The sequence below is a fragment of the Entelurus aequoreus genome, unplaced genomic scaffold (assembly GCF_033978785.1).
Source record: "Entelurus aequoreus isolate RoL-2023_Sb unplaced genomic scaffold, RoL_Eaeq_v1.1 HiC_scaffold_62, whole genome shotgun sequence".
Taxonomy (NCBI): Eukaryota; Metazoa; Chordata; class Actinopteri; order Syngnathiformes; family Syngnathidae; genus Entelurus; species Entelurus aequoreus.
The window spans coordinates 240,149-254,624 of record NW_026907994.1 but is presented as its reverse complement, the minus strand read 5'-3'; the positions used below and the strand labels follow the sequence as shown (position 1 = coordinate 254,624).

General features: G+C 45.5%; 1 long non-coding RNA gene across 1 annotated transcript; it reads right to left on the bottom strand.

The window, feature by feature from the left end:
* Positions 1 to 401: 401 nt before the first annotated feature.
* LOC133645429 (uncharacterized) lies at positions 402 to 1,076 on the bottom strand. Its single transcript, XR_009825104.1, has 3 exons — positions 729 to 1,076; positions 660 to 691; positions 402 to 482 (listed from the first exon to the last, which is right to left on the bottom strand). It is a non-coding gene; the product is annotated as an uncharacterized LOC133645429 (long non-coding RNA).
* Positions 1,077 to 14,476: the final 13,400 nt, after the last annotated feature.

Genomic DNA, 14,476 nt, shown 5'->3' with positions numbered 1-14,476 from the left:
CAAGTCCTGCATTTGGTGTGCAGTAATGTCAGCAGTCATGTGGCCATATGTCAAACAGGTTTATTTACAAACATATACAATCCTCTGCTGCAAGTAAGGTAAGGTAAGGTAAGGTAAGGTAAGGTAAGGTAAGGTAAGGTAAGGTGTGTCGTGAAGATGATTGTACACACTTCTCCAACGTGCATGTGTGTGTGTGACCATACCCAGGACTGAATGGTGGTCCCTGGTGCCTCCTCATCTGTCTAGGCCAATGTATCTCAGCTAGCAGTACTAGTCCCCCTCAGTCCAGGACCTGGCATCAGGACCTGCTCCTCTTCTTCAGCAGGATTGTTTACACACACAGTCCAGGACCTGGCATCAGGACCTGCTCCTCTTCTTCAGCAGGATTGTTTACACACACAGTCCAGGACCTGGCATCAGGACCTGCTCCTCTTCTTCAGCAGGATTGTTTACACACACAGTCCAGGACCTGGCATCAGGACCTGCTCCTCTTCTTCAGCAGGATTGTTTACACACAAAGTCCAGGACCTGGCATCAGGACCTGCTCCTCTTCTTCAGCAGGATTGTTTACACACAAAGTCCAGGACCTGGCATCAGGACCTGCTCCTCTTCTTCAGCAGGATTGTCTACACACAAAGTCCAGGACCTGGCATCAGGACCTGCTCTATTGTCTACACACACAGTCCAGGACCTGGCATCAGGACCAGCTCACACACACAGTCCAGGACCTGGCATCAGGACCTGCTCTATTGTCTACACACACAGTCCAGGACCTGCTCTATTGTCTACACACACAGTCCAGGACCTGGCATCAGGACCAGCTCACACACACAGTCCAGGACCTGGCATCAGGACCAGCTCACACACACACACACACACACACACACACACACACACACACACATCCCGGCCGTCACGCTGGCTGCCTCTTGTTCTCTCCACAAAATGAATTCCAGGAAGAAGAAGCTTGACATTCACAAGGACGGTGCAGGATGTAGTCCTCCATGCGGGTCCATGGTCAAGGTGCCCTCCAGAGACCAAGGACAGGAAGTAACCTCAGCTTGATGTTGTCTTCGCCTCTGATGGCTTCAGTGTGAGCCTCTCTCTCTCTCTCTCACTCTCTCTCTCTCTTGCTCGCTCGCTCTCTCTCTCTCTCTCTCTCTCTCTCTCTCTCTCTCTCTCTCTCTCGCTCTCTCTCTCTCTCTCTCTCTCTCTCTCTCTCTCTCTCTCTCTCTCTCTCTCTCTCGCTCTCTCTCCCCCCACATCCCCCACCTTCCTTCCCCTCAGTCGCTGCCTCTCTGCTGCAGTTTGCACTGACTAGTTGACAGCTGTGCATGTTTGATGGCAGCTCTATAATCTGAAGCTCTATAATCTGAAGCTCTATAATCTGAAGCTCTATAGTCTGAAGCTCTATAATCTGAAGCTCTATAATCTGAAGCTCTATAATATGAAGCTCTATAGTCTGAAACTCTATAATCTGAAACTCTATAATCTGAAGCTCTATAATCTGAAGTTCTATAATCTGAAGGGAAAACAAAGAGCCTGATTAGAGAGAAGAAGAAAAAAGCGTTTCTTCAGGTGAACCACCTGCTGGTATGTGGGTACAATGCTGGTATGTGGGTACAATGCTGGTATGTGGGTACAATGCTGGTATGTGGGTACAATGCTGGTATGTGGGTACAATGCTGGTATGTGGGTACAATGCTGGTATGTGGGTACAATGCTGGTATGTGGGTACAATGCTGGTATGTGGGTACAATGCTGGTATGTGGGTATAATGCTGGTATGTGGGTATAATGCTGGTATGTGGGTACAATGCTGGTATGTGGGTACAATGCTGGTATGTGGGTACAATGCTGGTATGTGGGTACAATGCTGGTATGTGGGTACAATGCTGGTATGTGGGTACAATGCTGGTATGTGGGTACAATGCTGGTATGTGGGTACAATACTGGTATGTGGGTACAAGTGTTGTAAATGAGCTTGGACTACAAACATTGTGATGCATGCATGGGAGAATTGTTTCAGATGTTTTTGTATCTGTCCCTATTTCAAAAAAACCTCTATAATAATAATCATTCTTCCTTTTATGTCTCATCAGTGGTGTGGTAGCCTCCACACTGTTGTCATCTTGGCCATGAAAAAGGTGCAGCCACCTGCTGGTATGTGACAGTGACACTCCTTATAACTCCCCAGAGGTTAACCCTAACCACCTGCTGGTATGTGACAGTGACACTCCTTATAACTCCCCAGAGGTTAACCCTAACCACCTGCTGGTATGTGACAGTGACACTCCTTATATCTCACCAGAGGTTAACCCTAACCACCTGCTGGTATGTGACAGTGACACTCCTTATATCTCACCAGAGGTTAACCCTAACCACCTGCTGGTATGTGACAGTGACACTCCTTATATCTCACCAGAGGTTAACCCTAACCACCTGCTGGTATGTGACAGTGACACTCCTTATATCTCACCAGAGGTTAACCTTAACCACCTGCTGGTATGTGACAGTGACACTCCTTATATCTCACCACAGGTTAACCCTAACCACCTGCTGGTATGGGACAGTGACACAGCTTTTATCTCACCAGAGGTTAACCATAACCACCTGCTGGTATGTGACAGTGACACTCCTTATATCTCACCACAGGTTAACCTTAACCACCTGCTGGTATGTGACAGTGACACTCCTTATATCTTACCACAGGTTAACCTTAACCACCTGCTGGTATGTGACAGTGACACTCCTTATATCTCACCAGAGGTTAACCTTAACCACCTGCTGGTATGTGACAGTGACACTCCTTATATCTCACCACAGGTTAACCTTAACCACCTGCTGGTATGTGACAGTGACACTCCTTATATCTCACCAGAGGTTAACCCTAACCACCTGCTGGTATGTGACAGTGACACTCCTTATATCTCACCACAGGTTAACCCTAACCACCTGCTGGTATGGGACAGTGACACAGCTTTTATCTCACCAGAGGTTAACCATAACCACCTGCTGGTATGTGACAGTGACACTCCTTATATCTCACCACAGGTTAACCTTAACCACCTGCTGGTATGTGACAGTGACACTCCTTATATCTTACCACAGGTTAACCTTAACCACCTGCTGGTATGTGACAGTGACACTCCTTATATCTCACCAGAGGTTAACCTTAACCACCTGCTGGTATGTGACAGTGACACTCCTTATATCTCACCATAGGTTAACCTTAACCACCTGCTGGTATGTGACAGTGACACTCCTTATATCTCACCAGAGGTTAACCCTAACCACCTGCTGGTATGTGACAGTGACACTCCTTATATCTCACCAGAGGTTAACCTTAACCACCTGCTGGTATGTGACAGTGACACTCCTTATATCTCACCACAGGTTAACCTTAACCACCTGCTGGTATGTGACAGTGACACTCCTTATATCTCACCACAGGTTAACCCTAACCACCTGCTGGTATGGGACAGTGACACAGCTTTTATCTCACCAGAGGTTAACCATAACCACCTGCTGGTATGTGACAGTGACACTCCTTATATCTCACCACAGGTTAACCTTAACCACCTGCTGGTATGTGACAGTGACACTCCTTATATCTTACCACAGGTTAACCTTAACCACCTGCTGGTATGTGACAGTGACACTCCTTATATCTCACCAGAGGTTAACCTTAACCACCTGCTGGTATGTGACAGTGACACTCCTTATATCTCACCACAGGTTAACCTTAACCACCTGCTGGTATGTGACAGTGACACTCCTTATATCTCACCAGAGGTTAACCCTAACCACCTGCTGGTATGTGACAGTGACACTCCTTATATCTCACCACAGGTTAACCCTAAACACCTGCTGGTATGGGACAGTGACACAGCTTTTATCTCACCAGAGGTTAACCATAACCACCTGCTGGTATGTGACAGTGACACTCCTTATATCTCACCACAGGTTAACCTTAACAACCTGCTGGTATGTGACAGTGACACTCCTTATATCTTACCACAGGTTAACCTTAACCACCTGCTGGTATGTGACAGTGACACTCCTTATATCTCACCAGAGGTTAACCTTAACCACCTGCTGGTATGTGACAGTGACACTCCTTATATCTCACCACAGGTTAACCTTAACCACCTGCTGGTATGTGACAGTGACACTCCTTATATCTCACCAGAGGTTAACCCTAACCACCTGCTGGTATGTGACAGTGACACTCCTTATATCTCACCAGAGGTTAACCCTAACCACCTGCTGGTATGTGACAGTGACACTCCTTATATCTCACCAGAGGTTAACCCTAACCACCTGCTGGTATGTGACAGTGACACTCCTTATATCTCACCAGAGGTTAACCCTAACCACCTGCTGGTATGTGACAGTGACACTCCTTATATCTCACCAGAGGTTAACCTTAACCACCTGCTGGTATGTGACAGTGACACTCCTTATATCTCACCACAGGTTAACCTTAACCACCTGCTGGTATGTGACAGTGACACTCCTTATATCTCACCACAGGTTAACCCTAACCACCTGCTGGTATGGGACAGTGACACAGCTTTTATCTCACCAGAGGTTAACCATAACCACCTGCTGGTATGTGACAGTGACACTCCTTATATCTCACCACAGGTTAACCTTAACCACCTGCTGGTATGTGACAGTGACACTCCTTATATCTTACCACAGGTTAACCTTAACCACCTGCTGGTATGTGACAGTGACACTCCTTATATCTTACCAGAGGTTAACCTTAACCACCTGCTGGTATGTGACAGTGACACTCCTTATATCTCACCACAGGTTAACCTTAACCACCTGCTGGTATGTGACAGTGACACTCCTTATATCTCACCACAGGTTAACCCTAACCACCTGCTGGTATGGGACAGTGACACAGCTTTTATCTCACCAGAGGTTAACCATAACCACCTGCTGGTATGTGACAGTGACACTCCTTATATCTCACCACAGGTTAACCTTAACCACCTGCTGGTATGTGACAGTGACACTCCTTATACCTTACCAGAGGTTAACCCTAACCACCTGCTAGTATGTGACAGTGACACTCCTTATATCTCACCAGAGGTTAACCCTAACCATCTGCTGGTATGTGACAGTGACACTCCTTATATCTCACCAGAGGTTAACCCTAACCACCTGCTGGTATGTGACAGTGACACTCCTTATATCTCACCAGAGGTTAACCCTAACCACCTGTTGGTATGTGACAGTGCAGTACACTCCTTATATCGCACTAGAGGGCGCTGTCTCTCAAATTGTGGTATGGAAATGGGATCGCAGCTGGAGTTTTGTGTTTTTCCATGTCAAATTGTAAATATTCAGTGTTTATATTCTACACATTTACTGAGCTCCAAATACCAGGAGGTAAACAGCTTGTGCAATCCATAAGATTGCTGGTACTATTAGTGGGCATGTTGGTGTGATTTACCAACACTGCTTGTGCAACTGTGAAGTTTTGCATGTGCTATACGAGGCATCACCACGGAGACACTCTCATTCATGTTGTCATGCTCCTACTGTGGCCTTCATGTTGTCATGCTCCTACTGTGGCATTCATGTTGTCATGCTCCTACTGTGGCATTCATGTTGTCATGCTTCTACTATGGCATTCATGTTGTCATGCTCCTACTATGGCATTCATGTTGTCATGCTGCTACTGTGGCATTCATGTTGTCATGCTTCTACTGTGGCATTCATGTTGTCATGCTCCTACTGTGGCATTCATGTTGTCATGCTTCTACTATGGCATTCATGTTGTCATGCTCCTACTATGGCATTCATGTTGTCATGCTGCTACTGTGGCATTCATGTTGTCATGCTGCTACTGTGGCCTTCATGTTGTCATGCTCCTACTATGGCATTCATGTTGTCATGCTGCTACTGTGGCCTTCATGTTGTCATGCTCCTACTGTGGCATTCATGTTGTCATGCTGCTACTGTGGCATTCATGTTGTCATGCTCCTACTGTGGCATTCATGTTGTCATGCTTCTACTATGGCATTCATGTTGTCATGCTCCTACTGTGGCATTCATGTTGTCATGCTCCTACTGTAGCCTTCATGTTGTCATGCTCCTACTGTGGCATTCATGTTGTCATGCTCCTACTGTGGCATTCATGTTGTCATGCTCCTACTGTGGCATTCATGTTGTCATGCTCCTACTGTGGCATTCATGTTGTCATGCTGCTACTGTGGCATTCATGTTGTCATGCTCCTACTGTGGCCTTCATGTTGTCATGCTCCTACTGTGGCCTTCATGTTGTCATGCTTCTACTGTGGCATTCATGTTGTCATGCTCCTACTGTGGCATTCATGTTGTCATGCTCCCACTGTGGCCTTCATGTTGTCATGCTCCTACTGTGGCCTTCATGTTGTCATGCTTCTACTGTGGCATTCATGTTGTCATGCTCCTACTGTGGCATTCATGTTGTCATGCTCCTACTGTGGCATTCATGTTGTCATGCTGCTACTGTGGCATTCATGTTGTCATGCTCCTACTGTGGCATTCATGTTGTCATGCTCCTACTGTGGCATTCATGTTGTCATGCTGCTACTGTGGCATTCATGTTGTCATGCTCCTACTGTGGCATTCATGTTGTCATGCTTCTACTATGGCATTCATGTTGTCATGCTCCTACTGTGGCATTCATGTTGTCATGCTCCTACTGTGGCATTCATGTTGTCATGCTGCTACTGTGGCATTCATGTTGTCATGCTCCTACTGTGGCCTTCATGTTGTCATGCTCCTACTGTGGCCTTCATGTTGTCATGCTTCTACTGTGGCATTCATGTTGTCATGCTCCTACTGTGGCATTCATGTTGTCATGCTCCCACTGTGGCCTTCATGTTGTCATGCTCCTACTGTGGCCTTCATGTTGTCATGCTTCTACTGTGGCATTCATGTTGTCATGCTCCTACTGTGGCATTCATGTTGTCATGCTCCTACTGTGGCATTCATGTTGTCATGCTGCTACTGTGGCATTCATGTTGTCATGCTCCTACTGTGGCATTCATGTTGTCATGCTCCTACTGTGGCCTTCATGTTGTCATGCTCCTACTGTGGCATTCATGTTGTCATGCTTCTACTGTGGCATTCATGTTGTCATGCTCCTACTGTGGCATTCATGTTGTCATGCTCCTACTGTGGCCTTCATGTTGTCATGCTCCTACTGTGGCCTTCATGTTGTCATGCTCCTACTGTGGCCTTCATGTTGTCATGCTCCTACTGTGGCATTCATGTTGTCATGCTCTTACTGTGGCCTTCATGTTGTCATGCTCCTACTATGGCATTCATGTTGTCATGCTCTTACTGTGGCCTTCATGTTGTCATGCTCCTACTGTGGCATTCATGTTGTCATGCTCCTACTGTGGCATTCATGTTGTCATGCTCCTACTGTGGCATTCATGTTGTCATGCTCCTACTGTGGCATTCATGTTGTCATGCTTCTACTGTGGCATTCATGTTGTCATGCTCCTACTGTGGCATTCATGTTGTCATGCTGCTACTGTGGCATTCATGTTGTCATGCTCCTACTGTGGCATTCATGTTGTCATGCTCCTACTGTGGACTTCATGTTGTCATGCTCCTACTGTGGCATTCATGTTGTCATGCTGCTACTGTGGCCTTCATGTTGTCATGCTCCTACTGTGGCATTCATGTTGTCATGCTCCTACTGTGGACTTCATGTTGTCATGCTCCTACTGTGGCATTCATGTTGTCATGCTGCTACTGTGGCCTTCATGTTGTCATGCTCCTACTGTGGCCTTCATGTTGTCATGCTTCTACTGTGGCCTTCATGTTGTCATGCTCCTACTGTGGCATTCATGTTGTCATGCTCCTACTATGGCATTCATGTTGTCATGCTCCTACTGTGGCATTCATGTTGTCATGCTGCTACTGTGGCCTTCATGTTGTCATGCTCCTACTGTGGCCTTCATGTTGTCATGCTCCTACTGTGGCCTTCATGTTGTCATGCTTCTACTGTGGCCTTCATGTTGTCATGCTCCTACTGTGGCATTCATGTTGTCATGCTCCTACTGTGGCATTCATGTTGTCATGCTCCTACTGTGGCATTCATGTTGTCATGCTCCTACTGTGGCATTCATGTTGTCATGCTCCTACTATGGCATTCATGTTGTCATGCTGCTACTGTGGCATTCATGTTGTCATGCTCCTACTGTGGCCTTCATGTTGTCATGCTCCTACTGTGGCATTCATGTTGTCATGCTCCTACTGTGGCCTTCATGTTGTCATGCTCTTACTGTGGCCTTCATGTTGTCATGCTCTTACCATGGCATTCATAGCGGATAATTAAAGTAGGAACACTCCGGAGGCAGGAGTTCATTAAGAGTGGCGGACTCACCGGCTCTCAGCCATGTCTCCGTCACACACAGGAAGTCCAGTCCGCGGGAAGTGAAAAAATCCTTCAGGATAAACGTTTTGTTTGTCAAAGATCTTGCGTTCACAAGCCCGAACCTGGCGGGGGCCAGCACGTCCAAGGCCACAGCTAATCCGGGTGGATGGATTCTAATATCATGGCCAAGAAAGTTGTCCAGCTGGTCCATCTCTGTGTCTGTCATGTTTAGCACAGTTGAAAGGGTGGCAGCATGTTTTCCTAGTTTCATGGATGTAAGTGACACAGGACACTTTGCATGTCATGTTTAGCACAGTTGAAAGGGTGGCAGCATGTTTTCCTAGTTTCATGGATGTAAGTGACACAGGACACTTTGCATGTCATGTTTAGCACAGTTGAAAGGGTGGCAGCATGTTTTCCTAGTTTCATGGATGTAAGTGACACAGGACACTTTGCATGTCATGTTTAGCACAGTTGAAAGGGTGGCAGCATGTTTTCCTAGTTTCATGGATGTAAGTGACACAGGACACTTTGCATGTCATGTTTAGCACAGTTGAAAGGGTGGCAGCATGTTTTCCTAGTTTCATGGATGTAAGTGACACAGGACACTTTGCATGACATGTTTAGCACAGTTGAAAGGGTGGCAGCATGTTTTCCTAGTTTCATGGATGTAAGTGACACAGGACACTTTGCATGACATGTTTAGCACAGTTGAAAGGGTGGCAGCATGTTTTCCTAGTTTCATGGATGTAAGTGACACAGGACACTTTGCATGACATGTTTAGCACAGTTGAAAGGGTGGCAGCATGTTTTCCTAGTTTCATGGATGTAAGTGACACAGGACACTTTGCATGACATGTTTAGCACAGTTGAAAGGGTGGCAGCATGTTTTCCTAGTTTGGTGGATGTAAGTGACACAGGACACTTTGCATGACATGTTTAGCACAGTTGAAAGGGTGGCAGCATGTTTTCCTAGTTTGGTGGATGTAAGTGACACAGGACACTTTGCATGTCATGTTTAGCACAGTTGAAAGGGTGGCAGCATGTTTTCCTAGTTTGGTGGATGTAAGTGACACAGGACACTTTGCATGTCATGTTTAGCACAGTTGAAAGGGTGGCAGCATGTTTTCCTAGTTTCATGGATGTAAGTGACACAGGACACTTTGCATGACATGTTTAGCACAGTTGAAAGGGTGGCAGCATGTTTTCCTAGTTTCATGGATGTAAGTGACACAGGACACTTTGCATGACATGTTTAGCACAGTTGAAAGGGTGGCAGCATGTTTTCCTAGTTTGGTGGATGTAAGTGACACAGGACACTTTGCATGACATGTTTAGCACAGTTGAAAGGGTGGCAGCATGTTTTCCTAGTTTGGTGGATGTAAGTGACACAGGACACTTTGCATGACATGTTTAGCACAGTTGAAAGGGTGGCAGCATGTTTTCCTAGTTTGGTGGATGTAAGTGACACAGGACACTTTGCATGTCATGTTTAGCACAGTTGAAAGGGTGGCAGCATGTTTTCCTAGTTTCATGGATGTAAGTGACACAGGACACTTTGCATGTCATGTTTAGCACAGTTGAAAGGGTGGCAGCATGTTTTCCTAGTTTCATGGATGTAAGTGACACAGGACACTTTGCATGTCATGTTTAGCACAGTTGAAAGGGTGGCAGCATGTTTTCCTAGTTTCATGGATGTAAGTGACACAGGACACTTTGCATGTCATGTTTAGCACAGTTGAAAGGGTGGCAGCATGTTTTCCTAGTTTCATGGATGTAAGTGACACAGGACACTTTGCATGTCATGTTTAGCACAGTTGAAAGGGTGGCAGCATGTTTTCCTAGTTTCATGGATGTAAGTGACACAGGACACTTTGCATGTCATGTTTAGCACAGTTGAAAGGGTGGCAGCATGTTTTCCTAGTTTCATGGATGTAAGTGACACAGGACACTTTGCATGACATGTTTAGCACAGTTGAAAGGGTGGCAGCATGTTTTCCTAGTTTCATGGATGTAAGTGACACAGGACACTTTGCATGACATGTTTAGCACAGTTGAAAGGGTGGCAGCATGTTTTCCTAGTTTCATGGATGTAAGTGACACAGGACACTTTGCATGACATGTTTAGCACAGTTGAAAGGGTGGCAGCATGTTTTCCTAGTTTCATGGATGTAAGTGACACAGGACACTTTGCATGACATGTTTAGCACAGTTGAAAGGGTGGCAGCATGTTTTCCTAGTTTGGTGGATGTAAGTGACACAGGACACTTTGCATGACATGTTTAGCACAGTTGAAAGGGTGGCAGCATGTTTTCCTAGTTTGGTGGATGTAAGTGACACAGGACACTTTGCATGTCATGTTTAGCACAGTTGAAAGGGTGGCAGCATGTTTTCCTAGTTTGGTGGATGTAAGTGACACAGGACACTTTGCATGTCATGTTTAGCACAGTTGAAAGGGTGGCAGCATGTTTTCCTAGTTTCATGGATGTAAGTGACACAGGACACTTTGCATGACATGTTTAGCACAGTTGAAAGGGTGGCAGCATGTTTTCCTAGTTTCATGGATGTAAGTGACACAGGACACTTTGCATGACATGTTTAGCACAGTTGAAAGGGTGGCAGCATGTTTTCCTAGTTTGGTGGATGTAAGTGACACAGGACACTTTGCATGACATGTTTAGCACAGTTGAAAGGGTGGCAGCATGTTTTCCTAGTTTGGTGGATGTAAGTGACACAGGACACTTTGCATGACATGTTTAGCACAGTTGAAAGGGTGGCAGCATGTTTTCCTAGTTTGGTGGATGTAAGTGACACAGGACACTTTGCATGACATGTTTAACACAGTTGAAAGGGTGGCAGCATGTTTTCCTAGTTTCATGGATGTAAGTGACACAGGACACTTTGCATGACATGTTTAGCACAGTTGAAAGGGTGGCAGCATGTTTTCCTAGTTTCATGGATGTAAGTGACACAGGACACTTTGCATGACATGTTTAGCACAGTTGAAAGGGTGGCAGCATGTTTTCCTAGTTTGGTGGATGTAAGTGACACAGGACACTTTGCATGACATGTTTAGCACAGTTGAAAGGGTGGCAGCATGTTTTCCTAGTTTGGTGGATGTAAGTGACACAGGACACTTTGCATGTCATGTTTAGCACAGTTGAAAGGGTGGCAGCATGTTTTCCTAGTTTGGTGGATGTAAGTGACACAGGACACTTTGCATGTCATGTTTAGCACAGTTGAAAGGGTGGCAGCATGTTTTCCTAGTTTCATGGATGTAAGTGACACAGGACACTTTGCATGACATGTTTAGCACAGTTGAAAGGGTGGCAGCATGTTTTCCTAGTTTCATGGATGTAAGTGACACAGGACACTTTGCATGACATGTTTAGCACAGTTGAAAGGGTGGCAGCATGTTTTCCTAGTTTGGTGGATGTAAGTGACACAGGACACTTTGCATGACATGTTTAGCACAGTTGAAAGGGTGGCAGCATGTTTTCCTAGTTTGGTGGATGTAAGTGACACAGGACACTTTGCATGACATGTTTAGCACAGTTGAAAGGGTGGCAGCATGTTTTCCTAGTTTGGTGGATGTAAGTGACACAGGACACTTTGCATGACATGTTTAGCACAGTTGAAAGGGTGGCAGCATGTTTTCCTAGTTTGGTGGATGTAAGTGACACAGGACACTTTGCATGACATGTTTAGCACAGTTGAAAGGGTGGCAGCATGTTTTCCTAGTTTGGTGGATGTAAGTGACACAGGACACTTTGCATGTCATGTTTAGCACAGTTGAAAGGGTGGCAGCATGTTTTCCTAGTTTCATGGATGTAAGTGACACAGGACACTTTGCATGACATGTTTAGCACAGTTGAAAGGGTGGCAGCATGTTTTCCTAGTTTCATGGATGTAAGTGACACAGGACACTTTGCATGACATGTTTAGCACAGTTGAAAGGGTGGCAGCATGTTTTCCTAGTTTCATGGATGTAAGTGACACAGGACACTTTGCATGTCATGTTTAGCACAGTTGAAAGGGTGGCAGCATGTTTTCCTAGTTTCATGGATGTAAGTGACACAGGACACTTTGCATGACATGTTTAGCACAGTTGAAAGGGTGGCAGCATGTTTTCCTAGTTTCATGGATGTAAGTGACACAGGACACTTTGCATGACATGTTTAGCACAGTTGAAAGGGTGGCAGCATGTTTTCCTAGTTTGGTGGATGTAAGTGACACAGGACACTTTGCATGACATGTTTAGCACAGTTGAAAGGGTGGCAGCATGTTTTCCTAGTTTCATGGATGTAAGTGACACAGGACACTTTGCATGACATGTTTAGCACAGTTGAAAGGGTGGCAGCATGTTTTCCTAGTTTCATGGATGTAAGTGACACAGGACACTTTGCATGACATGTTTAGCACAGTTGAAAGGGTGGCAGCATGTTTTCCTAGTTTGGTGGATGTAAGTGACACAGGACACTTTGCATGACATGTTTAGCACAGTTGAAAGGGTGGCAGCATGTTTTCCTAGTTTGGTGGATGTAAGTGACACAGGACACTTTGCATGACATGTTTAGCACAGTTGAAAGGGTGGCAGCATGTTTTCCTAGTTTGGTGGATGTAAGTGACACAGGACACTTTGCATGACATGTTTAGCACAGTTGAAAGGGTGGCAGCATGTTTTCCTAGTTTGGTGGATGTAAGTGACACAGGACACTTTGCATGACATGTTTAGCACAGTTGAAAGGGTGGCAGCATGTTTTCCTAGTTTGGTGGATGTAAGTGACACAGGACACTTTGCATGTCATGTTTAGCACAGTTGAAAGGGTGGCAGCATGTTTTCCTAGTTTCATGGATGTAAGTGACACAGGACACTTTGCATGACATGTTTAGCACAGTTGAAAGGGTGGCAGCATGTTTTCCTAGTTTCATGGATGTAAGTGACACAGGACACTTTGCATGACATGTTTAGCACAGTTGAAAGGGTGGCAGCATGTTTTCCTAGTTTCATGGATGTAAGTGACACAGGACACTTTGCATGACATGTTTAGCACAGTTGAAAGGGTGGCAGCATGTTTTCCTAGTTTGGTGGATGTAAGTGACACAGGACACTTTGCATGACATGTTTAGCACAGTTGAAAGGGTGGCAGCATGTTTTCCTAGTTTGGTGGATGTAAGTGACACAGGACACTTTGCATGTCATGTTTAGCACAGTTGAAAGGGTGGCAGCATGTTTTCCTAGTTTGGTGGATGTAAGTGACACAGGACACTTTGCATGTCATGTTTAGCACAGTTGAAAGGGTGGCAGCATGTTTTCCTAGTTTCATGGATGTAAGTGACACAGGACACTTTGCATGACATGTTTAGCACAGTTGAAAGGGTGGCAGCATGTTTTCCTAGTTTCATGGATGTAAGTGACACAGGACACTTTGCATGACATGTTTAGCACAGTTGAAAGGGTGGCAGCATGTTTTCCTAGTTTGGTGGATGTAAGTGACACAGGACACTTTGCATGACATGTTTAGCACAGTTGAAAGGGTGGCAGCATGTTTTCCTAGTTTGGTGGATGTAAGTGACACAGGACACTTTGCATGACATGTTTAGCACAGTTGAAAGGGTGGCAGCATGTTTTCCTAGTTTGGTGGATGTAAGTGACACAGGACACTTTGCATGACATGTTTAGCACATTTGAAAGGGTGGCAGCATGTTTTCCTAGTTTGGTGGATGTAAGTGACACAGGACACTTTGCATGTCATGTTTAGCACAGTTGAAAGGGTGGCAGCATGTTTTCCTAGTTTCATGGATGTAAGTGACACAGGACACTTTGCATGACATGTTTAGCACAGTTGAAAGGGTGGCAGCATGTTTTCCTAGTTTGGTGGATGTAAGTGACACAGGACACTTTGCATGACATGTTTAGCACAGTTGAAAGGGTGGCAGCATGTTTTCCTAGTTTGGTGGATGTAAGTGACACAGGACACTTTGCATGACATGTTTAGCACAGTTGAAAGGGTGGCAGCATGTTTTCCTAGTTTGGTGGATGTAAGTGACACAGGACACTTTGCATGTCATGTTTAGCACA